Raw genomic sequence first — 23,829 nt, 5'->3', positions numbered from 1 at the left:
AATCAACTGAAAAAGAAATTACTCTCCTTAGATCCATTAGAGAGGTGAGGTCACAGGGCAAACTGCTGCCCCTGAACTGGAGAGACCAACAGGCAAATACAGAGAATCAAATCTTACTAGAGCAGAAACCCCTGGGCTGAAACCTCCATGAAAGCAGTGCTGTGGCAGGAAATCCTCAGCTGTCATTGGAGCTTCCTTACTGAGCCTCCTTACTGGCTGGAGGCTCGGTAAGGGCAAGCCTGAGAGATAAGAACTCCAAGGGGTCCATTCACGGGGAGCCCCCACACTTCTTTGAGTTTTACTTCTAGGAGCTTACCTATATTTCTACGGTAAATATCAGAGAATCCTCCCCGTTTCCTTCCCCACTCCTGCCAGGAGGAAGGGAAAAGATGCCTTTTTTGAAATACACCAGACCACTCTTGTCTTCTAAGCAAAACCTGCCCTGGGGAGGAACTATTTAACCAGAGCCTAATCCGCTGAGTTTTTTTTATCAGAGCCAAAATGACCAAGGAAAGGGAAATGCCCAACTCCAGCCCATGTAAGCCATTCTCCCCCACCAAAAGGAAGGAGGGAAGGGGACAGGTGAGAATCAGATGTGGCGTTCATGGGTTTGCCAAAAGAGCTGAATCACCGGACTATAGAACACTCCTTTCTCCTCACACATTGCCACCACATGACTAAAGGCCTATTTACAGAAGTTCCTTTTATCTAGTACATCATAACCAGCTATCAAGGAGGGGGAGGGAGTGGGAGGGATCGGGAGCTCGGGCTTATCAGACACAACCTAGAATAGATTTACAAGGAGATCCTGCTGAATAGCATTGAGAACTATGTCTAGATACTCATGATGCAACAGAAGAAAGGGTGGGGGAAAAAACTGTAATTGCAATGTATACATGTAAGGATAACCTGACCCCCTTGCTGTACAGTGGGAAAATAAAATTAAAAAAAAAAAGAAAAGAAAAGAAAAAAAAATCACAAGGTATCCCAAAAAGGCAAAAAAAAAAAAAAAAAAAAAAAAGTTTAAAGAGATAGAACAAGAATGAGAAACAGACTCAGGTATGACAGAAGCAGGAATTTAAAACAACTATGATTAGTATGCTAAGAATTATAATGGATAAAGTAGACAGCATGTAAGAACAGATGGGCAATGTAAATTTTAGATGAAAATTCTAAGAACCAAAAAGAAGTGCTAGAAATCGAAAACACTGTTGCAGAAATGAAGAATGCCTTTGATGGGATTTTTGGCAAACTGGAAATGGCTGAGGAAAGAATCCTTGAGCTTGAGGATATCCCAACAGAAACCTCTCAAAACTGGAAAGCAAAGAGAATAAAAACACAAACCAACAAAAAAGAACAGAGTATCTAAGAACTGTGGGGCAACCAGAAATAAATGGGAATGTGATGTAAATGGGAAGTGCAATGGGGATACCAGGAGAAGAAAGAGAGAAAGGAAGAGAAGACATACTGAACAAACACTGGGAATTTTGACTAAAAAGAAAAATGTCTAGGCTTAAGACAAATGAGGATGTCAAAAGAGCTTAGAAGACAAAGAGCATTTAGTACATTCATTACACATGGTCTTACTGTTATTCTAACTTCTTTCAGAGACACTTTGAACATGTATAGTTAATTTCTCAACTTATCTATTAGTATTTGAATTTTCGCTCAAATCAAATAATATAAGGAGGTCCTGGTCAATACTTAAAAACCAACAAAACAACAACAAAAGACAAGACCTTATAAATAGTAAGAGTCTATTCAGCTCCTGGTTGTTGCCCCTGACCCTGTAACTATCTGAAATACATTGTAGTTAACACCTAATTTCTCAGCATTGAGGTTATTTAACTGCCATTCTCTTAAGTGATTTTTTTTTCCTAATATAATGATTTTTATTTTTTTCCGTTATAGCCTATTAAGTACTTTTGGAGAAAAAAATGAGAAAGACCCTTTCTTTAAGATGACCAGATTTGCAGATTGATCATCTAAGAGGTGAAACATCTCTGTGATCATAGTTTATATAGATATATGCTTCCATTCCATGTAAGTATCTCTTTTGCCAGTTAAACATGTTTTTACTCATTTTTACATCTGATTTTCTCTTGAGGACAGTGTCTGTATACCAAGTCATCAACTACCTTTTAGCCTTTGCCTTATATTATGAATGAACAAATTATATATTTACTCTAAAATGATGCAGAAGTACCTTGGATAGTGGCCAAAAATTGAATTTGGAATCAGGTACTATTAGGTGCAAATTCTGGCTCTTTCTCTACTTCTTCCTCTGACTCACCTTCTATATATTACATACAATTATTATCATTTGTTCATATATATACACACACACACACACACATACAGATATTGATATATTTTGGGGGAGGGAGGAGTCTCCATGTACCAAGGACACCAAGGACATTGACACTGCCAATGAGAAACCAAATTCAATAATTCAAGGGCTGCTGTGATACATTCGTAAGGGGTGGGGGATAATACAACAGGTAAAAGACAACTATGATAAACAAGTAATTAACCCTGAGATAAGTGGCATGGAAGAAATTATCAAATTAATAAATAGAGAGTATCTGGGGAGGCCACATTAGAGAAGGTTTCCATGGGAAGTCCCTTTGAGGAAGTGAGAGCTAAAGAATGAGAAAGAACTCACCATGCAAAATGCTGAGGGGAGAGAATTTTGGACAGCTGGAAATATGTGAAAAGTGGGAAGGAAGAGGGCTTGGCATTGCTAAGCCTAGAAGAGAGGCCCAGCTGGGGACTGTGATTGACCTGGGTGTGGTCTGAGCTCAGAGCTAAGGGGGAGGAAAGCCTTATAGGCCGTGGCTGATGTGTGTGTGTGTTCTGTTTTCTGAGCAATGGGGAGCCATCTAAGGGTATAACCAGGGAGTGCTATATGATTAAGTGCTATATGATTAACTCTGAAAAAGAGTTCTTAGACAGAGGTGTCATTATACCTCCAAAGTCCTTCTTGAATCTTCCCTCAGGTCCAATTCTAAAAATCCTGCCCACTGAACCCCTCACCTCATCTCATCTGCTAACCGGTCTCCCTGCCTTCAGTTCTATCCCTTCAAATATGTCCTTTACAAAACTGCCAGACTAAACTCTCCAAATTATCCTGTCACTCTCCTTAACTGTATGCTGGATACCCATTATGTGAGGTGAAGTCCAAGCTCATTTGCCAGCTTATCAGGGTCCTCAGTCTTGGTTGTTTTAATACCCATTCCTTGCTATTTTGTGTTCTGCCTTTTTTCGTTTTAGCAAAAGCAAACTGCCATCCGATCCCTGCACCTCCCATCCTGTTCCCACCTCCCCGTCTAACATTCCTGGACCTTGATCTGCCAGAATGTCCTTGCTCTTTCAGGCCAACTCCTTACTTGAAAAAAAAAAAAAAAAAAATCAGCCTTTCCCCCTACACTCCTACCAAAATCACAACAATTCAGCACTCATCGGGCCATGGTTCCATGTAATGTACATTTGTGGCTATGAGATTCCCTGAAGATACTCAGAGAAAGGTGTCTTGCAGCCAAGAGGCTTGCAGTAAACGTTAAGTGGAGATCTGGGATAAGAGGGCTGCGTGGATGAGATCTTGCTGATGGAGGGCTGCTAGCTCAGGGCACCGTCAGTACAGACAGTTGTGCTATCCAGGCTGTCGTTCATTCATTCTCCTTCCTCTCCCACTTTCCCCCTTGTCTACTGGCAAATTCTGGTCCTTCTATCATGTGTACACACTTTGCACTGGGCACTCTGCTGCCAGGCCTTGTGAACATATGAAAAAATCCTGGATCTGTCTTCAGAGGACTTGGAGTCTAGTTAAAGAGCTGGAGCAGATGCATCAAAGAAAAAGCGACCACACAAATCTGTAGGATGAAGTGATAAATGAGATGATGGATAGGAAAAGCTAAAGTCTTGAAATAAAAGAAAGTCTCACCTCATTTATTTCTCAGAACAGAAGGCTGGAGAAAAATTTTGCATTCCTAAGCCTTCATTACTTTTCAAAAATATCCTGGAGCAAGCTTACTAATGTATTATGAAATTCTCATGAATAAGTCACTCTTATGTCACATCTCAAAATATGTGAACAAAGGGGATTTTTTTTTCAAGTTTTTCTGCACATCTCATTTTGTATGTTACTGCTAAGAGATGACACCTATCTAGATAGGCATATTTTTAGATGTGATGTACCATAAATCCCATTACTTTTTTCAATAATTTTGCCTAACTGCTGATGAATGTAAGAACCCACTTTTATTACTTAAAGTATATTTAAATGGATTCTAGTATCATGACATATCTATGTTCAAAGCATTTTAAAGCTTGAAAACATGATTTTTAAGGAAATTATTTTAGAAATGTAAAACAGCAAAATCCATCAAAGTTGGATTTAAATGCATAAGACACTGGTCATTGGCATGCTAGCCTATTGGCTTTAACATTTAGTTTCCCAGAAATCTCAAAATATCCAATTCATAACCATTTAAGACAGAAGAGATTGTCTCTCCCTCTCAAATAATTGAAAAAAAAAATCCAAGTTCTAAGACGTATTAGTGTAAATATCATTCATTTCTACAAGCCTAACTAGACAAGTGCTGAGCACCACAGTCACGTGGAAGGAGACACGGTCTTGTACACGTATGACGAACACAGTATGTAGTAAAATTCTATGTTATGTATTCCAGAAACTACATAATAAGAAGTCCATATAGGAGAAATCCCTCTCCTGCTCTGGGAAGGCCTCACAGCTCAGGTCAAATTGAGCTGGGCTTTAAAAGTTGGCTAAGAGGAAAAGATGAACAAGGGAAAGAAAGAGGAGGGAAGAGAGAGAGAGCATGAGCATTCCCAGCGGGAGGAAGAATAAAAATGTGTAAAAGCAAGAATGACTTTTTGGCCACAGAGCAACCCACCATCTCCTTCAAATATTCTGAAGGTATGTGGGAGTGTTATCTTATTCAGGCTAAAGATAGGTTTGCCATGGACCCCAGGTGGAGGCAGTTTGTCTGCTCCCTCATATGTAACAATACTGAGAGGCAGAGGTTTCAGCCTTTTGTAGGTAGGAACAGGTTTGAATGTGGGACTGGGAAAGGGGAAGGATATTGGCTGAAAATAGCACTTTAGTCTTTTTTTTTTTTTTTTTTTTTTTTTTTTTTTTGCTTTTTAGGGCTGCACTCATGGCTCAGCATATGGAGGGTCCCAGGCTGGGGGCCAATTGGAGCTACAGCTGCTGGCCACAGCCACAGCCATGCCAGATCCAAGCCGCGTCTGAAACCTACACCACAGCTCATGGCAATGCCAGATCCTTAACCCACTGAGTGAGGCCAAGGATGGAACCTGTAACCTCATGGTTCCTAGTTGGATTTGTTTCCGAGGCACCCACAATGGGAATTCCCAGCACTTTACAGCCTTGACAAAGTTTTCAAGCTCCTTGAGGAAGCAAAGGGCAACTAATCCTTTTAGTGGAAGACCAAAAGAAATTCAATTAAATCCATTTGGGATGGCTTGAGCATTAGCACATTTTGTACTACTGCCCCTTCCTGTACCACCCCCCGCCCCCCTCCCTGCCCCAAACACAACTCATCCTCATCCTATTGAGTATGGTTAAAATTACAAAATTGCAAGGGCTAAATATAAGTAATTCCCACAAAGTTTTTATAACCACATTAACCCAGTCTAGCAGCAGAATGGGAAGTAGGTGACCTAGGCTTCCTCTGACTGGAGGTATTCTCCTTACTTCCCTGGGTCTTTGTACCTAGTTAAAGTGAAGTAAGCAATGGAAGCTGTGCTCAAAACTTTTTCTTCTTTTTATAGGCACACCTGTGGCATATGGAAGTTCCCAGGCTAGGGGTCGAATTGGAGCTGCAACTGGACCCTACCATACAGCACAGCAACAGATTTGAGCCACATCTGTGACCTATATCACAGCTTGCAGCAATGCTGGATACTTAACCCATGGAGCGAAGCCAGGGATCAAACCCTCATCATCACAGAGACACCGTAGGGAACTCCACCTTGCTCGAATTTTACCTTTTAGGAACAAAATTTCTTGGCTATCATCTGGGTGTCACATTATTTAAATATTTCTTTACAAACTAAAACAAATGGTTTTACATATAACAGAAGTTTGAGAGCTTAAGATCCTTAAAATATGTTGTATACAGTAGAAAATAATAAGCCATTAATGATGTAACAGGAAGTGAAGTCAACTCATATTTGTCTGGTAATAAGCATGATTCTAAGTCAACACACACACACACACACACACACACGACTGTGATAGGAGGGGCATGAGACATTGTGAAACAGAGGAAGAAAGAAAGGTCATTCATTTCCTGTCACTGACGATCTTCAGTGCTTTTAGTGTTGTTTATGATGCTCCCCAAAAGATGTCTCAGATAAAGAGAACAGGCTGAAGCTTCAAGTCTAATTGGAATCATGATAAGAACCTGATGTAGAAACCACTAAGGGAATGCCTGGTAGGAAATACCAGCCAACCAACCAACCCAGCAACAGAGTAAAGGAAGGTGTGTGTGCAGGAGCGGGGAGGAAGGTGAATGCCAGTATAGGGAAGCTTTGCATAACCATGCGCCTCATGTGGTTATAGAAACAGAAAGAGAATTTGCTTAAAACCCCAATCCCAGGAATTAGCAGCCCCTGGGATATGTTTCTTTGCTGGTCTGAAGAAATGTGGCATGTGAATTTACCCCAAATACTCAATTTTCTACCCTCTCCCACCCCTTCTTAAGCAGTGACATGGGGGAGAGAGAACATTTATTGTTCGTTTAAAGGAAACATTATCAGGCACAGGCATATATTTGTGATAGTGAATTTCTGAGTGATGATGTTATAATCACCCTGGATGTTTCTGTGTTAAACTGATTTTGAACTGTTCATGGGTGGTAGCTGCTGTAGGCTGTGATTAGGTAAATGCATGCAAATGGCAATTGCAACTGATGAATGATTGATGATGGCGTTATGTGTGTCATCCTGTGCCCTTGGAAACAGCCTCTGGCCTCCCAGCGATGTAGCCAAAACCAGAGGGTGATGATCAGTCTCAAATGGAGGCCTAAGTTTCTTTCCTTGGAGGTATTGGGGTGGGGTCAGTGATATGGCCTGTCCTGGGAAGACTGGGGCAGTTCTCTCTGGTCTCTTCTCCAGTTTCATTATTCTGTGTGTCAGATTGTTGCTAAGAAGAGGGCCAGGGAAGAGTCTAGGATCCCAGCATGGGGACTTAGAAAATCTAACAAGTACTGCCTTGCAGATTTCTCCATTGAAAACACCCAGGACTAGAAAGCTGGGCATCCTGGGGGAGGGCACACCCCCATACCTCTGGAAATGCAGCCTAAAGAATCCTGGCTTACATTAGGAAAAGAAAATATTTTAGTGGTACTGCATTTCCTAAAGTTTGGAACAGATTAAATAGATTACTAATGCTATTTAAATGGACATTCTTTTTTTCTGTGCGCGGCTGACAATCCTGGGCAGGAGAAGAAGGAAACAGGAGTTGGGAGGAGCAGCAGGAGAGCAGAAATGGGAATCAGAGGAAGGACATGGTTCTGGTCACTTCTCCCACCTCATCAAATGATATGACTTTGAAAAACCTGTATGTCTTGATTTTCTACTGCTTTATAGAACATGTATATCCTACTTTGTGAAATGTATGTAAAATTCTCTAAAATTAAATAATATTTGTGTATTCAGGGGCTCTTTACTTACATATGTCTAGACCCGTCTGGTCTAAATTTTGGGAAAAGTTAGATACAGCTCTAAACCATAAACTAAATAATAATAGATCAATTACAATTTTCTGTATATTCCTTATGACAAAGAATACATCCTTTCAGAAACAACTTTATATCAGGGAATAATGGAGGAAGGAACAATAGTAAAAGGGTAATTTTCGTTTGGAACTCAATTCAATCTCAACCTCTTTTTCACGCCAGAAGTTCTGAAATTTTAGTGTGCTTCAGAAGCATCTGAATTTTTTTACATGATTGCCAGGTCTTAACCTATACAGTCTGGGGCTATATATGTACCTTCTAAAAGTACCTCAGGAAATTATGGTGAAAGAGGGCATGTCTACATTTTCTACATTTCTAGAGCTCCATCCACAAAATGATACTTGGGAGTTCCTGTTGTGGCTCAGAGCTAATGAACCTGACTAGTATCCATGAGGAGGTAGGTTTTGATCCCTAGCCTTGCTCAGTGGGTTAAGGATCTGGCATTGCTGCAACCTGTGGCATAGGTCATAGATGTGGCTCGGATCTGGTGTTGCTGTGGCTGTGGTATAGGCTGGCAGCTGCAGCTCCAATTCAACCTCTGTCCCCTACCTGGGAACTTCCATATGCCATGGGTGCATTCTTAAAAAAAAAAAAAAAAAAAAAAAAGATACTTGGGGAAAATGCCTAAATTTTATTGTGCCTTGTAGTTCAGAGTACTTCACCATCCATGATCTCATTTGATTTTCATAACAATAGAAAGACTGGAAGAACAGGTTTTGGCACTCCTATATTAAAGCAAGGCCCTAAGATTCAAGGAGGGTAAGTGACTATCTTTCCACATGTGCCCTCTAAATAGAAAAATAAGCGATATTTACTCATTCACATACCGATATGGGAGCCTCTGCTTTTGTGCAGGAAAACTCTGTAAATAAAATAAAAATCTTTCCCCACGGTGTTTATGATCTGGCAAGGAGAGACAGATACAAGCTACAGGCAAAATAAATAAGCAAATCAAGATAAATAATATTAAGTAGAATACAGGATATTCAAAGGAAGCAGAAACTTAAATACTACCTTTTACAAAAATCATCAAATGGATTTTTGAAACAAATGAATGGGCTTTCCAATTAATTAATTCAATAAAAAACAAAACACAACACTCCATTACCTTAGAAGTCTAACTAATAGAGGCTTAAGGACTATAAGAGCATTTTGCAAACATACAACTACTTTTTTTAATGTAGTAACAGTCTTACTACATGTACACGGTGAACTCTAAATACATACACATTCCTACATGTACACTACATGTACACGGTGAACTCTAAATACATACACATTCCCTTGAGGCTGCCTTGAAAGTGGACAAGAGACATGGAATTGCCATTATTCCATCTATCCTGTAGATGGCGCTGCACGTCCAGCAATGAGCCTTTGTTCGGCGTGGTTATCATTGTCAGGCACAGCTAAGTATCACATTGAATGCTATGAAAACCACATTCACTCTAAAAGCAGAACGCACTTTGCAATAGCAGGATACAACTCTAATTTGTAATTTAATTAAAATTTTCCTTAAAAAGTAGTAGGTCCCCCAGAGGCTGAACAGCTGAAATAATTCTCCAGTTTATGCCGCTGTATCTTTTAGTGTTTCCAGGTACAGTGTAATGTCTGTTCCTGAAGAGGGCAAATGATTCACTGATAAACCGACACACAATAAATCATTCCTGGGAGTTCTGGGTCTGACTCAACCCAAAGAATGCTTTTGCTGGCATTTGAATTTTACTTTCTTAACCTGGGAAGTTAAGTAATTTTCTGCAGGTAGGTAGATTTAATGCCTGCTGCAGGTAAAGGACAAAGGGTTAAAGACAGAGGCATCATATAGCAGTCAGAGTGTGATGTCAAGGAGAGCAAGTGAGTCTGTCATCTTGAGCTGAAGCAAGGAACAGCTCTAAGTCGGTGCAAGTATTTAAGAAAGAGCAAGGTCAAGGCTTCCGGTCTTGAAACTCAGACTTCTATTTATGTCATATTGATTGACTGACTGACTAACCTTTTAGCCAGGGTCACTAATAGCTACAGTGATATAACTATACAAGGAGGGGCAAAAAAGTCCAAACTATGCTATACAATCAGACTACTATCTTTTCTCACTCACTTGTTTTTTTTCTGGCTCAAGTATGAGGCTAGAAAACAAGTCACAGTTGGTCATGTGTTCAATAGGCAAGTTTCAATAGACTGGTCATTTCTTATAGGTAAATCTTAAAACTCATGGGAGGATGGCAGGCTTGGCAGTTAATCATCATGGCCATTTGAGTGTCAAGATAAAGTTTCTCGACGGGGGCAATTCTGTCTTTGATTAGATGGCTGAGAAGACACAGCTCCCCTGCAGTCCTCAGCTTCTAGGCTCTTTATGTTCTGCACTAAAGGAGATGCTGTGCTGAACCTTCCCTTTGCTGAGTACTAGGTCAGCTATGCCATCAAAGCGAGGGATCTCTCTGGCCTTCTGAAGAGCCAGTTCCTTTACGGAGCTGACAAGGCAGAGATGAGGTGTCCTCTTTTTACCCCTTCCTCAGAGTCTGTTGCTTCAAAGCAGTCACTCATCCTTCCCATCCATACGGCCAACTGAACCTTGGTGTCAGGAATAAAGAGTGAGAAATGATACAGAGACAGATGTTTCAGCTCCAGAAGCAGTGAGGATGCTAGAATGATGAGAAAGCACATTGGCAATCTGGACACAGAGAGGAAGAAGGGATGTAATCTATCAGTCCTGATCCAAAGTTCCTCAAGGGGGCCACAGTGATTTTATATTTCAGTTATCCACAAATTGAGGTATTGAAGGGAATCCAACAAGGACCTCAGGGCTCTCAGAATCCTGCTGGGGCAACAGCCTGAATCAAAAAACCAACGATAACCTGTCAAAGCAATGACATTCCTCTTCTTCCCTATATCCTAGGTGTTACTGAACAGCTAGGAGGTCTGTTTTAAAGAATTCCCCACATTTGCTATATGGCTAGTATATCATCTGATATAGTTATTTCAGTTACTCTACTATCACACATGACATTTTATTTGGAAAAAAATGTAAAGTACAACTGTTTAGTGATTTCTTGATTCAACACCTATTATTCTGTACACTCATAGTTAGCAGTAACAATGGGGAGCTGTCCAAGAGAGGCTTCTGCTTTTCTGCCCTCCAGCTAAAAGGAAAATGTAGGCCACCGGTACAAATAAACGCAGACCTCAAGCGTATGAGTTATTTTTTCTCCATTCCTGTCTTTCCTAGGCAAATATTCATCATCATGCTTTAAAGGATTCTCTTAATCCATGTTGTGACAGAATTCTCAGAAAAAAGAAAATGTATCTAAAGTTATGTAGAAAAAAATTACAATTTTCATTACAATTACAATTACAATTATCTGAATGAGAAAAGAGAAAAATGTAAGGTGTAAACCAAAGTATAGATTCTAATTTGTAATTTAAAAAAGAACATCCTTAATATGACAGCATAGTGAACTTACTAGAACTAAATAATCGTGATTTAAAAAGTCACAACACACCAAAATTGATGGTAGGAGATAAGGAATGTATGGATATTTTTGGAGGTGGAATTATAATGCTAAACAAGTATTTGTTTTTTAAATGAGAATCACTTGATGATATATAATCTACTTTTAGTTGTTTCCAAGAAAACAAATGGATATGTTTAATTACTCTAGACAGAAGCATAATTGCCTACACATGCAGTCACAGAGAAGAACTAATCTACTTGTCCAAATAGCAATTTAGTGCTAGGCATGTAAATCAATTTTTTTCCTTTTCCTTCCCTTCCTTCCTTTCTCTTTTTTATTCTTTCTTTCTTCCTCTTTCTTCCCTGCCCTCTCCTCCCTCCCTCCCTTCCTCCTTTCTCTCCCCCCACCTCTGGGTATGTACATCTGCCGTATGTATGTATATATGCACACATGTGTGCAGGGTTAGGAGACTCTCCCTGGACACTGATCATTGTGTTCTGTTCTAGTTGTAAGGAAAGTGTTAAATATGACATGCCCTCTAGTTGAAAGCTGTCCATGGGCTACTCAAGAAATAATAAGTGCCCCATATGAGGAATAGGCTTTTAACCACTACTGTTAATTAACATAAACAGATGTTCCCTTCCTACAGATTCTTCCCATTTCCAGTCTTATGTTCTATCATCCAAAACAGTATTTTTCTAAATTTGAGATTTTGTTGCTTTTCATGCCACAAGGTAAAAAGCTAGGGGTTATAAAACATAGTTACAACAAACAGGACCACCTAGACTGCTTTTTTTTTCAAGAACCCATTTCAGAATTCTTAGGGCATCATTTCAGGGCTTTTTTTTTGTGATATAAAGAACAGTTGTTTAAAGACTCAGTATTAGGAAGTGGTCCTATTGGAATGATTTTATTTTAGCCACCAAGCCACTCTGTTAGTTATACCTATCTCATGTACACCCTATGTGAGCAAAGGTATGAACAAAGCGGAAAGGTAGCTTAGCTTTAAATACAGCCCTTCTTAGCCTTGACTGCACAGGAAACACTTGGGAAGCTTGGGGGTGGTGGGGAACCAGCATCAAGGGACACCTGAGACCAATAAAATCAGGCCATCCAAGTGTGAGACAAATGTCCCGGGTACCAGTACATTTTAGAGCCCTCCTGCCCCTCCCCCGCCAGGTGATTCCAGTGCACAGCCAAGGCTAATACTTGCACTGGCTTCAAAAAAGCTCGATAGGTAGCAAAGTGGTAGTAAAAACAAAACCCCTGGAGTTCCCTTTGTGCCTCAGCGGTTAATGAACCCAACTAGGATACACGAGGATGTGGGTTTGATCCCTGGCAGCACTCAGTGGGTTAAGGATTCAGTGTTGCCATGAGCTGTGGTATAGGTTGCAGACGAGGCTCAGATCTGGCATTGCTGTGGCCACAGCATAGGCCAGCAGCTGTAGCTCTGATTGGACCCCTAGCCTGGGAACCTCCATATACTGCGGGTGCAGCCCTAAAAAGCAAAAAAACAAAAAACCAAAAATCAAAAACAACAACAAAAAACCCCTGGCCTGTGGGCTACTTTTCAGAAAGCCATAAGGCAACTAATCTTATGCAAATTTCTTCCCAAGTATGTTTGATGAAAATCTCTCTATAGCAAGCTTGTACATTCGGAAATCCTGGTGAAATGCTATTTTATTGTAGGTAAGAGGCGATATATGGGTGGTAAGTACGTGGGTTCGGCCTCAGACATCCAGAGAACACTCCCAGCTCTACTGCTTACACATGCTGTGATGCCAGGCTTTCTCTATACCTTGACTTCCCCACCTGTAAAATGGTACTTGACTCTGATGGAAGCACTCAGCATTCACTTGGTATTAATAGCTGTTATTTCTTACAGAAAAAACTACAGCAGAGGCCACAGTGAAGTTAGAAATATATATATATGAATGAATATATGAATATATATAGTTATGAAAATATTTCAGAGACTTGAAAAAAAAGTAAGTGGTAAGTCGCTAGATGTGGTAGCACTTGTGTTATACGTCAATCAAAACTTTATTAACATAAAAACGTTTAAGGTTCTAGATAAAGCTGTGGGTTAACAAAGGGTTCTACAATTTAAGAAAATGCTTAAAATCGCTGTCAACATAATTTACCCTACTGAATAGATTTAAAAATATTAAAAATACTCAAGGGCAATGGAATTTTCTCATCTTAGGTCTCTCTCTGATTAGTATTTTAATTTTATGGATTCCTACTATAAATAAAGGTGAAGTTCTAAGGCTAAAATTTTGGTTTTCAAGTGGTTTCCAAAGCATTTTCCTTAGTACTATACTTATGAAATTTTGCTGACAGTGATAATGACACTGACAAGGGTGTTCGTGGTCATAGATTTTAACTGAGTTAAAACCCTTGAAAACACAATAAGCCTCTACTAAGCAAAATGCTCAACCTGCATTGAATCTTCAGAAACTCCACAAGCTTTTAATATTTGAGAAAAAACTGATATTCAATTCTGATGGAAATATTCCATTTCAGCTGCCCATTATGATCTCAAAGAAGACAGAATTATATTTGTTACTGTTACTGTATTGGCTGGTCATTGGAAACACACTCCCAATGGAAAAATTAGAGCCTTTAATTCTAAAATAATTATCAGCCAATTTCAGAGATGTTAATAAAATTAAAATTATGAATATGTTAGCTGATTCACCCTCACAAATCAAATTTTGATTAGATAATACTACATGCTAATAGGTATATCATTTAAATTTCTTAAAGGCTTTTTAGTAGAAAAACTTTGATAAAATTTCCAACAATCTATGCAGAGTTAGGGAGAGTGAATAAATGATTGATGGGTTTTTCCTTATAATGCTTAATAAAGGTCCTGATTTGGTTGGTCTCCAACTGTTTTGGCTCAGAATTAGGAATTCTAGTTTTGATCACCACTCATGTGCACTGATTAGAAAAACATCTCACAGAGCTATTAAAAGAGCAAGTTAATCACCAGAAACCATAGTAGTGATGGAACAATATCTCATACTGAAAGTTCTAAAAGATTCGTCTTTTCCATTTATGAGACATATGCTTTTTTTTTGTCTTTTACCTTTTTTTTTTTAGGGCCACACCAGCAGCACATGGAGGTTCCCAGCCCAGGGGTTGAATCGGAACTGTAGCCACTGGCCTATGCCACAGCCACGCCAGATCTGAGCAATGTCTGTGACCTACACCACAGCTCATGGCAATGCTGGATCCTTTTTTGTTTTTTTGTCTTTTTGCTATTTCTTGGGCCACTCCCACAGCATATGGAGGTTCCCAGGCCAGGGGTCTAATTGGAGCTGTAGCCACCGGCCTACATCAGAGCCACAGCAATGCGGGATCCAAGCCGCATCTGTAACCTACACCACAGCTCAGGGCAACGCCAGATCGTTAACCCACTGAGCAAGGGCAGGGACCGAACCTGCAACCTCATGGTTCCTAGTCGGATTCGTTAACCACTGAGCCACGACGGGAACTCCCAATGCTGGATCCTTAACCCACTGAGTGAGGTGATTTCAGGGGTCAAACCTGCATGCTCATGGACGCTAGTCAGATTTGCTTCCGCTGAGCCACGATGGGAACTCCATATAAGACATATGCTCTTAAAGAAGCATCAATGAACAGTTGGTACCTACATAAATAATCACATATTAAGATATATTCATTGTCTGTGGGTAATATTTGAATTCTTCCTACAAGTATAATTCCTTTGTCAACAGTAGCAGTTGGTATGAAATGCAGTACAGTGACTATGTAGTTAGGATGATTTTCTAATGTCTCAAGAACTGCTTTTGCAACATACGTGGCCCTTTAAGTTGCATCATTTTGACTGAATCAGAAACAGACAGAATAAATGACGGCAATAGACATTTCACAACGAGAAGAGACACTTCCAATTATGTGTTCGTCGTTAAGAAATAAGTGATCCTACAAACCCTATCAATGAAGAAGAGAACAGCCTCTTTCATAAGCAGACATGGAAGTTGAATTTGGAATTGTAAAGGTCAAGGGGACGTACTGCAAAAGATAGTACTGTTGACCCTTGAACAACCTAGGGGTTGCTCTGTCTATGATTTACTGTCTGCCCTCATAACCATGGTTCCTGTTCATTCTCCAGTTCAACCAGCCACAGACTGTCTAGTACTATAGCATCCACTACTGAAAAATATCCACATATAAGTGGACTTGGGCAGTTCAAACCTGTTGTTCAAAGGTCAATGGTAATACATTTAATACGGCCATCAATTTTAAAAAGTCACTCAAAATATTTTCTCCCTTTAGAATGAGTGAAAAATGACTCTTTGGAGTGTTTATTCAAATAACTAACATAAGGTTCTAGTTTCCTATGTGGTCTGATCTTTTTTTAAGTTATTTACTATATCCTTCTCTAACCCAATCCTTGCAGTGATTCCAGAGTCATCTTTGTTAAACACAAAGGTAATCCTTTCCCTCCTCTGTTTAAAATCTTTCCCCATTGCCCAGTGTGAATCCAGACTTCCTCTCCTAGTACAGGGTCTCACCTAAATTTCTAGTGTCCTTTCTTCTCTTTCTACCACCTCCATGCATCCTTCACCTACAAAAAGATACCTCCTGACCTATCATGACAAACTCTTGCAAATGCTCCACCAACGTCCTGCAAAGTACTGTTTCTTTTTATATTTGCTCCCCAAGATGCAGACATTATTTGTCAATGTAACATACCTTAGCTTCCCAAGAGAATAGATTAGCATACAAATAATGAGCCTTTGGCATCAAAGGAAATATTCAACTACAAGAATATATGCAGTTATTCATGAGGTACAAATTATTTAAACCCTGTGTGAAGAAGGATGTGTTTTTACCAAGCTAAAAAATAAACAATAACCAAAAATCGTATCTGACTTGATCCTATTCATAGCCCCAAGGCAGACTAGAAATGATGATAATAACAGAAACTCATAGAAATACATGGACATCCTAACAGACCTGGAGTAGATTTAACGTTTTTCCATGTTCAAAAAGTTAGGCTGAGGTATTTCATATTCCTCTTCTCCTGGTTTCATGGTTCTTGGCAATTCTTTTGATTATTTCCTTTCTCAGGCAGGGCTGCCAATTCCTTTGCTAAGCTTCATCTGTTCCACTGTGAGGGCTCCTCAGTTCTGTCTCCTACCCCTCTGCCAAGCTCTCCTTCACCACGTTGGCACCAAAAATATGAGGCCGAACAAGAAAACTACCCTGACAATCAGTGTGTGTAGGGCAAAGAGTAATTTCCTTAAATCCCTCTCTTTAAAAAAAAAAAAAAAAAAAAAAAATCAGATAGAACACAGCCTTGAACAAGAGAGGCTTTTGGTTATAGTCTGCTTTTGCATTTTTTTTTTTTTTGCCATTTCTTGGGCCACTCCCATAGCACATGGAGGATCCCAGGCTAGGGGTCGAATCGGAGCTGTAGCCACTGGCCTATGCCAGAGCCACAGCAATGCAGGATCCGAGCTGCGTCTGCAACTTACACCACAGCAACACTGGATCCTTAACCCACTGAGCAAGGCCAGGGATCGAACCCATAACCTCATGGTTCTTAGTCGGATTCGTTAACTACTGAGTCACGACAGGAACTCCAGTCTGCTCCTGCTTTTGATGTCTCTGCCTTCTCTTTCTGGCCCCTTCCCTTGATTTATTCATTTATACAACCATAAAGTTTGTTTTTCAGAATGCAAGGACAGATAATACTGGGATTTTCATGTCTGCAGTTACCATAATGAAAATTAAGGCATCTGATGAAAGCTGGAAACAACTGAGTAATAATTCTGATAAAAATTCTAAATGTACCCTCTGCAGTCCACAATTGAGTATATCATTTTTAGGATTTAAATTGCTGTGCCACATAGGATCAGAGAAGTTCATAAAAATCTTATCACATATGTTAGAAGAAAGGTTGGCAAGTTGGAAACTTTATGAAGTTTCTGCAAAATGATGTCAGCCTCTCCAAAGTTCTTTTCTAACAATCTAATCAGAATCACTTTCCATTTCCTCTAGGATCCATCTATCCTTTGAGTGACTTGCTATCCACTTTTCTAAATCAATGAAACCAATCTGTACTTTGACTGGAATTTGCTGTTTTATAATCTAAATTACCTTAAAAACAATTTAATAAGGTTCTAGGATTTGTTCTCATAGCAGGTATAAGGCACAAAACAAGGCCTTATTAATACTTCAGAACACATAACAAAGGAAATCATTCAGCACTATTTGAGTATATTCCACCACTTAGGATATTCATGCATATTTAAATGAATTAATTTATTTTCTGCAATTGGCTCTTTAAGAGCTTAAGTGGCCATTTGATGTTGCTTATTTCAGGATTCTGTGCCCTTGCTCTCTGAGTCACCAACTTACAGCCTGAGTGCTCCAGGTGTATTTATGCTCCCAAAGTGTTTTAAAATACCCATTAGGAAATCCAATTTCCTATGTATAAAATCCAGAATTGATTTTTCCCTGGTTAACTTTTTCTTAATTAAAGGATATATGCCTATATTCACAACTGAATTTTTGGCACTATATTTATTATTGGCTCTATGAGAGTCAATATTTTAGAATGTCATCAATATTAGAATCAAAGACAGTCACTGAAGATGGACCATTATTGGGTTCTTCTGGGATTGACATTTGGGATTCCCATGAAATCCATCACCATAATAATATCCACTACTAATTACAATCCATGCCAAGCACTGTATATATGCTATCTCATTTAATTATTTTGACAGTCCTATGGTATGCTTATTATTTTCTTTGTCATTAATTCAGTTTTAGAGATGACAAATGTAGGCTTTGAGAAGTAAATCACAAGATTACATGCCTAGTAAATAGCAGAATTTCTTCCAAGTTTTACACTGATTCATGAATTTCTAAGGCATGTGATTATGTCATAGAAGCTATAGGAATAATTAGGACCCAGTTTAGGGTAAGGAACCTAAGGCAATTGATCATCCAATCTTACAATCCAAGGCTGGAGTGTCTTAAAGAGACAATCCCAAATACTTTGAAGATTCAGGGAAATGAAAGACAGAATCTGGTTGGAAGTATAAATCTTCAAAAGGCAACAGTTGCCTTGATGGAGCCTAGAAAATAGGTGGGATTCATTAAGTAGAAGCTGTGGATTTCAAAACATCAATAAATGGCCCATTCTAGGGCACTGGACTTGAACTATGAATGACTCTGATAATAAAGGACCTAAGGATATGAAGGATTTGGTTTTCCTATGGATCCAATCTCTTGTCCAGTGGTGGACTCCACAGATACAGAAAATCCCTGGATTCTGGGCACAGCAGATTTGGATCACAGTGATGAACAGGGTTCCTTTACAGCTTCTGTTTCGAGGGATCTCTCAAAGCATACCTTAGCTAGGCAGGCTGTTAAACCAAAAGGAGGCTGTCTTTGGTAGCAGTTATTTTAGATTTGTCTCAAATATTATCTCTGATTCCATCCTGGTGCTATCTCTCCTATATCTCTATGCTTTGGTCCAAAAGAGTCTCCCAGGCATGCTTCTGTGCCCATCTCTATTCCAACCTCCTGCACTGCTGAAGTGTCCAATGTCCCTAATTCCCCCTCGAGAATTAACTTCAGCTTATTATTTCACCCTTAGTGATGCAGATGGAACACAAGGTTCACAGACTTCGTGAGGCAACTTCTTCCTGACTTAATTATGGAACCTACCATGTCACCTCCATCCCATAGACAGTTTACATTCAGCAAATAGTTTCTTAGTGTTCGCTCTGTGCAGAAACCACACTGTGTTTAAGATTTAACAGATAACTAGACAGGCAGTGTTCCTTGTTCTCCAAGAGCTTAACTTTAGTGAGGGGAAGGCAATAACTTAATAAGATGATATCAAGCGGTGATAACTACAATGAAGAAGAGAAAACAGGGCCGTGAGCTTTGTTGGGATGGTAGGGAATGGGTAGTAATTCAGATCTGCTTATTTGAAACAGTCTGTATGAAGAAGAAATATCTCAGCTGAGATTTAAGTAATATAATGCAATGTGGGAGATCCATTTGCAGATATGAAGAATAGTATTCGAGGTAGAAGGAAACACAAGTACAAAGAGCCTAAGGCAGGAGCCAAAAGGGCAGAGTGATGACAGGCAAGGAGTGAGGGGAGAGTGGTTCAAGTGGCTGAGAGGCTGGAGGAGGCCAGATCCTAGAGCAGGATCTCAGCACAGACAGAATGTCGCTTTTATTCTAAATATGAAAGTCATTAAAGAGTTCCAAATGGGGAGGGAGTACATAGTTTTATTTTGGCTTTAAAACGATTGTTCTGGTTGCTTTGTGGAGAATGATTTAATGAGGTGATTGAGGAGGAGCCCACTGCAGATTCCAGGAAAAATAAGAAGTGGCCTGGACTTGGATCATGGAAGAGGAGATTTGGAGAAAGGAGGAATGAGAATGAGGTTCTTAGTTTGCACAACTGTGTATGTGTTGGTTTACTCACATGGGGAAAACAGAAAGAACAGGTGGGGTAAAAAACAAGTATTTTGCTAGTCATGTTGGTTTAGACAAGGTTCTTAGACATCCACTCAAGAAAGATCTAATCAACAGTAGGTTTGCACCAGGCATGCTTCTGGACAGGAGACAAGTTCTGGACAAAAAAGATGAAGTTTACACACTCTACAGCAGCTTATGTTCCAGAAATCTTATGCATGTGAAGAAGAGTCAGAAAGGTCAGGGGTGGAGCTATATATTACCGTAGCAGTGGAATGTAGATGTATTCAATATTAGAGGCTGGAATAAGATCATTTAGGGACAGTTTGTACAGAGAAGGGGCTTAGGGCCAGACCAAGCAAAGGAGGGACCTTTTCGTTTCTTTTCCTTTTTTGGCTGTGCCTGCGGCGTATGGAAGTTCCCAGGAGAAGGATCAAGTCTGAGTCATACCTGTGACCTGTGATGCAAGTACTACAGCAACATTGGATCCTTAACCCACTGCACTGGGCTGGGGATCAAATCTCTGTCTCAGAAGCTATTAGACCCACCATAGAGACAATGTAAGATCCTTAACCCATTGTGCCACAGAAGGAACTCTGGCATTCTCCCAATGAGAAACAAGGAAAGTTAAATAAATCTGTTGAGCCTGATTCCTCCAGCTCTGTTCTTCTTTCTCAAGATTGCTTTGGGCTGTTTGGGAAAACTACAGTAACCAAAACATATGGTGCTGGCACAAGAAGTGAAGTATAGATCAATGGAATAGGATAGAAAGCCCCCAAACAAACCCACACACTGAAGGTCAAATAATCTATGACAAAAGAGGCAAGAATGTATAATAGAGAGAAGTCTCTTCAATAAATGGTGTGGGAAAACTGGATAGCTACATGTAAAAGACTGAAATTAGAACATTTACTAACACCATATACGAAAATACACTCAAATGGATTAAAGATCTAAACACAAGACCGGATACTATAAAACTCCTAGAGGAAAACATAGGCAAAATACTTTTTGACATAAATTACAGCAGTATCTTTTTGGATCCATCTCCTAGACAAATGGAAATAAAACCAAAAATAAATAAATGTGACCTAATAAACTTAAAAGCTTTTGCACACCAAAGGAAAACACACACACACACACACAAAAAAAAACAAACCTGAAAAGACAACCTACAGAATGGGAGAAAGTATTTGTAAATGATGTGACTGAGAAGGGATTAATCTCCAAAATATACAAACAACCCATACAGCTTAATATCAAAAAACCCCATGCAGCTTAATATCAAACAACCCGTGCAGCTTAGTATCAACCCAACCAAAAAATGGGCAGATCTAAATAGATATTTTTCTAAAGACATTCAGATAGCCAAAAAGAACATGAAAAGGATGCTCAACATTGCTCATTACTAGAGAAATGCAAATCAAAATTACAATGAGATATCACTCACACCAGTCAGAATGGCCGCCATCAAAAAGTCTACAAACAATAAATGCTGGAGAGGGTGTGGAGAAAAAGGAACCTTCTACACTGTTGGTAGGAATGTAAATTGGCACAGCCACTATGGAGAACAGTATGGAGGTTCCTTAAAAAACTAAAAATAAAACTGCCATATGATCCATCAACTCCACTCCTGGGCTTCTACCTGGAGAAAACCATAATTCAAAAAGATACATGCACCCCAATGTTCATGGCAGCACTATTTACAATGCCAAGATATGGAAGCCAACCTGAATGTCCATCAACAGATGAATGGATAAAGAAGACGTGGTACATATATACAATGGAACATTACTCAGCCATAAAAAAGAATGAAATAATGCAAGCAAGAATGAAATTTGCAGCAAGATGGATGGACCTAGAGATTATGGACTAAGTGAAGTAAGCCAGACAAAGACAAATATTATATACTATCACTCATTTGTAGAATCTAAAAAAAAAAATTGTACCAATGAATTTATATACAGAACAGGAATAGATCCACATAGAAAACAAACTTATGGTGGTTACCAAAGGTGGAAATCGGTGGGGGGGTAAATTAGCAGTTTAGGATTAACATACAGAACTATACATAAGAGAAATCACCAACAAGGACCTACTAAAAGCACAGGGAACTATACTTACTATTTTTAATAACATATAAGGAAAAATAATTTGAAAAAATTGATATGTATGTGTAACTGAATCACTTTGCTGTACACCTAACACTGTAAATCAACTATACATAAGTTAAAAAAAGGAAAATAAATAAATCTGTTAACATCCAGGTCATCAATTTGTTTGGCTTTATTGACAGACATGGCAAAGTTACCTCCTTACTACCCCTCACTTAATTCTTCAGGCTGTTTAGGTGCAAATGCAACAAAGTTATTGAGGCACTACTCTTACTTTCTTCTATTCATACTTTCCTTATTAAAAATTCATTCATGGTATTCTCTTGTGGCACAGCAAGTTAAGGAGCCAGCATTGTCACTGCAGTGGCTCGGGTTGCTGCTGTGGCACACAACCAATCCCTGGCCTGGGAACTTTATATGCTGAGGGCACAGAAGAAAAAAAAAAAAGTTCATTCATGGGTAAAGTTAAACAGAAGAGTTAATTATAAAATTTCAAAAACAAAACTCTAAATGGTGTGGCTTCCATAACAATTAGCAATAAATCAGTAGCAATGCTACACACATAATGAGGTAACACTAGGTGAGGGTGAAGGCACATACGATTTCCATAAACCTGACTCTAACCCACAGATTACTTCTCAGTTCAGGGAAGTCCACTGAACTGCTAGTGAACTGTCATATTCCCACTCTGTCCACGCTTCCCCACTAGAACTCTTCTAGGGAGAAATTCAGAACTGAAGACACCTTTATGTTCAACTATTAGTCCTTGTTGTGGTCTAAAGTTTATTCAAAAGTGTTAACACACAACCTTGATAGGTATTTTAAACTTTCTAAATCCTGACTGTACCTAGTGCCCCATCTACTGTGTTGTGGCTGACTACTGGTAAAGATTCACGCCACTGAGGATCAATGAGTGCCTTCACCCATAAGCATCTTGTCCATAAAAACCCAACTTACCATCTTTCATTTCTAGTTTTGAAGGTAGAGCTAAACATGTGTCTGTCTGTCTCTTGTGGCTGCATCTGCAGCATATGGAAGTTCCTGGATCAGGGATTGAATCCAAGCAGCATCTGTGACCTATGCCACAGCTGCAGCAATGCTGGATCCTTAATCCACTGTGCCGGGCCAGGGATCAAGCCTGCAGCTCCAGAATGACCCAGCGGCTGCAGGCAGCTTCTTAACCCACTGAGACACAACAGGAGCTCCAATATCTGTCTCTGAAAAGCCTCCCATGGCCTCCCTGGATGCTATCTTCTGTCTCTTCGACAGGTCATCCTTCGTTTCCCTATTTCTCTCATCTCTCCTGAGTCCCTGGGGCTTCTTGCCTCCTTTTGACTTTCGACATAAATATACTTCCTTTTACCTTGGACATAAGGAAGGGTTCCTTAATAACAAAACTCCATGCCTATACTGTTTATTGTATCACTAAGTTCTTTTAAAAACTTCTGTTGCCATTGTGAACTCAACACGCATTTAACACTTTTTTTTTTTTCCTTTTGGCCACCCTGTCAAAAAATGAGACTTCCTAGGCCACCAGTCAGATCCGAGTTGCAGCTGCAACCCACACCACAGCTGCAGCAACTCTGGATCCTTTAACCCATTATGCCAGGCCTAGGGATGGAACCTGCATCCTGGCACTGCAGAGACAATGCTGATCCCATTGCACCACAGTGGGAACTCCAACACCTCTTTAACCACGTGGAAAAACAGAAATCTGGCTCCGTCTGTACTATTCTACTACTTTTCTGCATTTAAAAGAGGGACCCAAATATTTCCTTAGTGAAATCCAATCATTTTACCTCTCTTCTCATATAATCCTAATCACTGGATAAAACTATATCATCCTCTCCTCTTCCTGCCTTACTCATTCTTTCCTCTGACTTTTTTTTTTTAGGATCCACTATTTCTTACCAACCTCTAAATATGACTGTTTCCCAAGGCTAAGTAAATACTTCCTTATTTATTTCTGGTTGATAACAGTAGAGAAATGTGTACAAT

General features: G+C 39.6%; 1 protein-coding gene across 9 annotated transcripts in view; it reads right to left on the bottom strand.

Moving 5' to 3' along the window:
• TPK1 (thiamin pyrophosphokinase 1) overlaps window positions 1-23,829 on the bottom strand; it is a 373,809-nt gene that overhangs the window by 62,049 nt on the left and 287,931 nt on the right. The gene's annotated exons all lie outside the window — the stretch shown is intronic.

This window comes from Sus scrofa, chromosome 9 (genome assembly GCF_000003025.6).
Source record: "Sus scrofa isolate TJ Tabasco breed Duroc chromosome 9, Sscrofa11.1, whole genome shotgun sequence".
In the NCBI taxonomy this organism is placed as follows: Eukaryota; Metazoa; Chordata; class Mammalia; order Artiodactyla; family Suidae; genus Sus; species Sus scrofa.
Note: the sequence above shows the minus strand (reverse complement) of the source record. Positions and strands in the feature narration are given on the sequence as shown.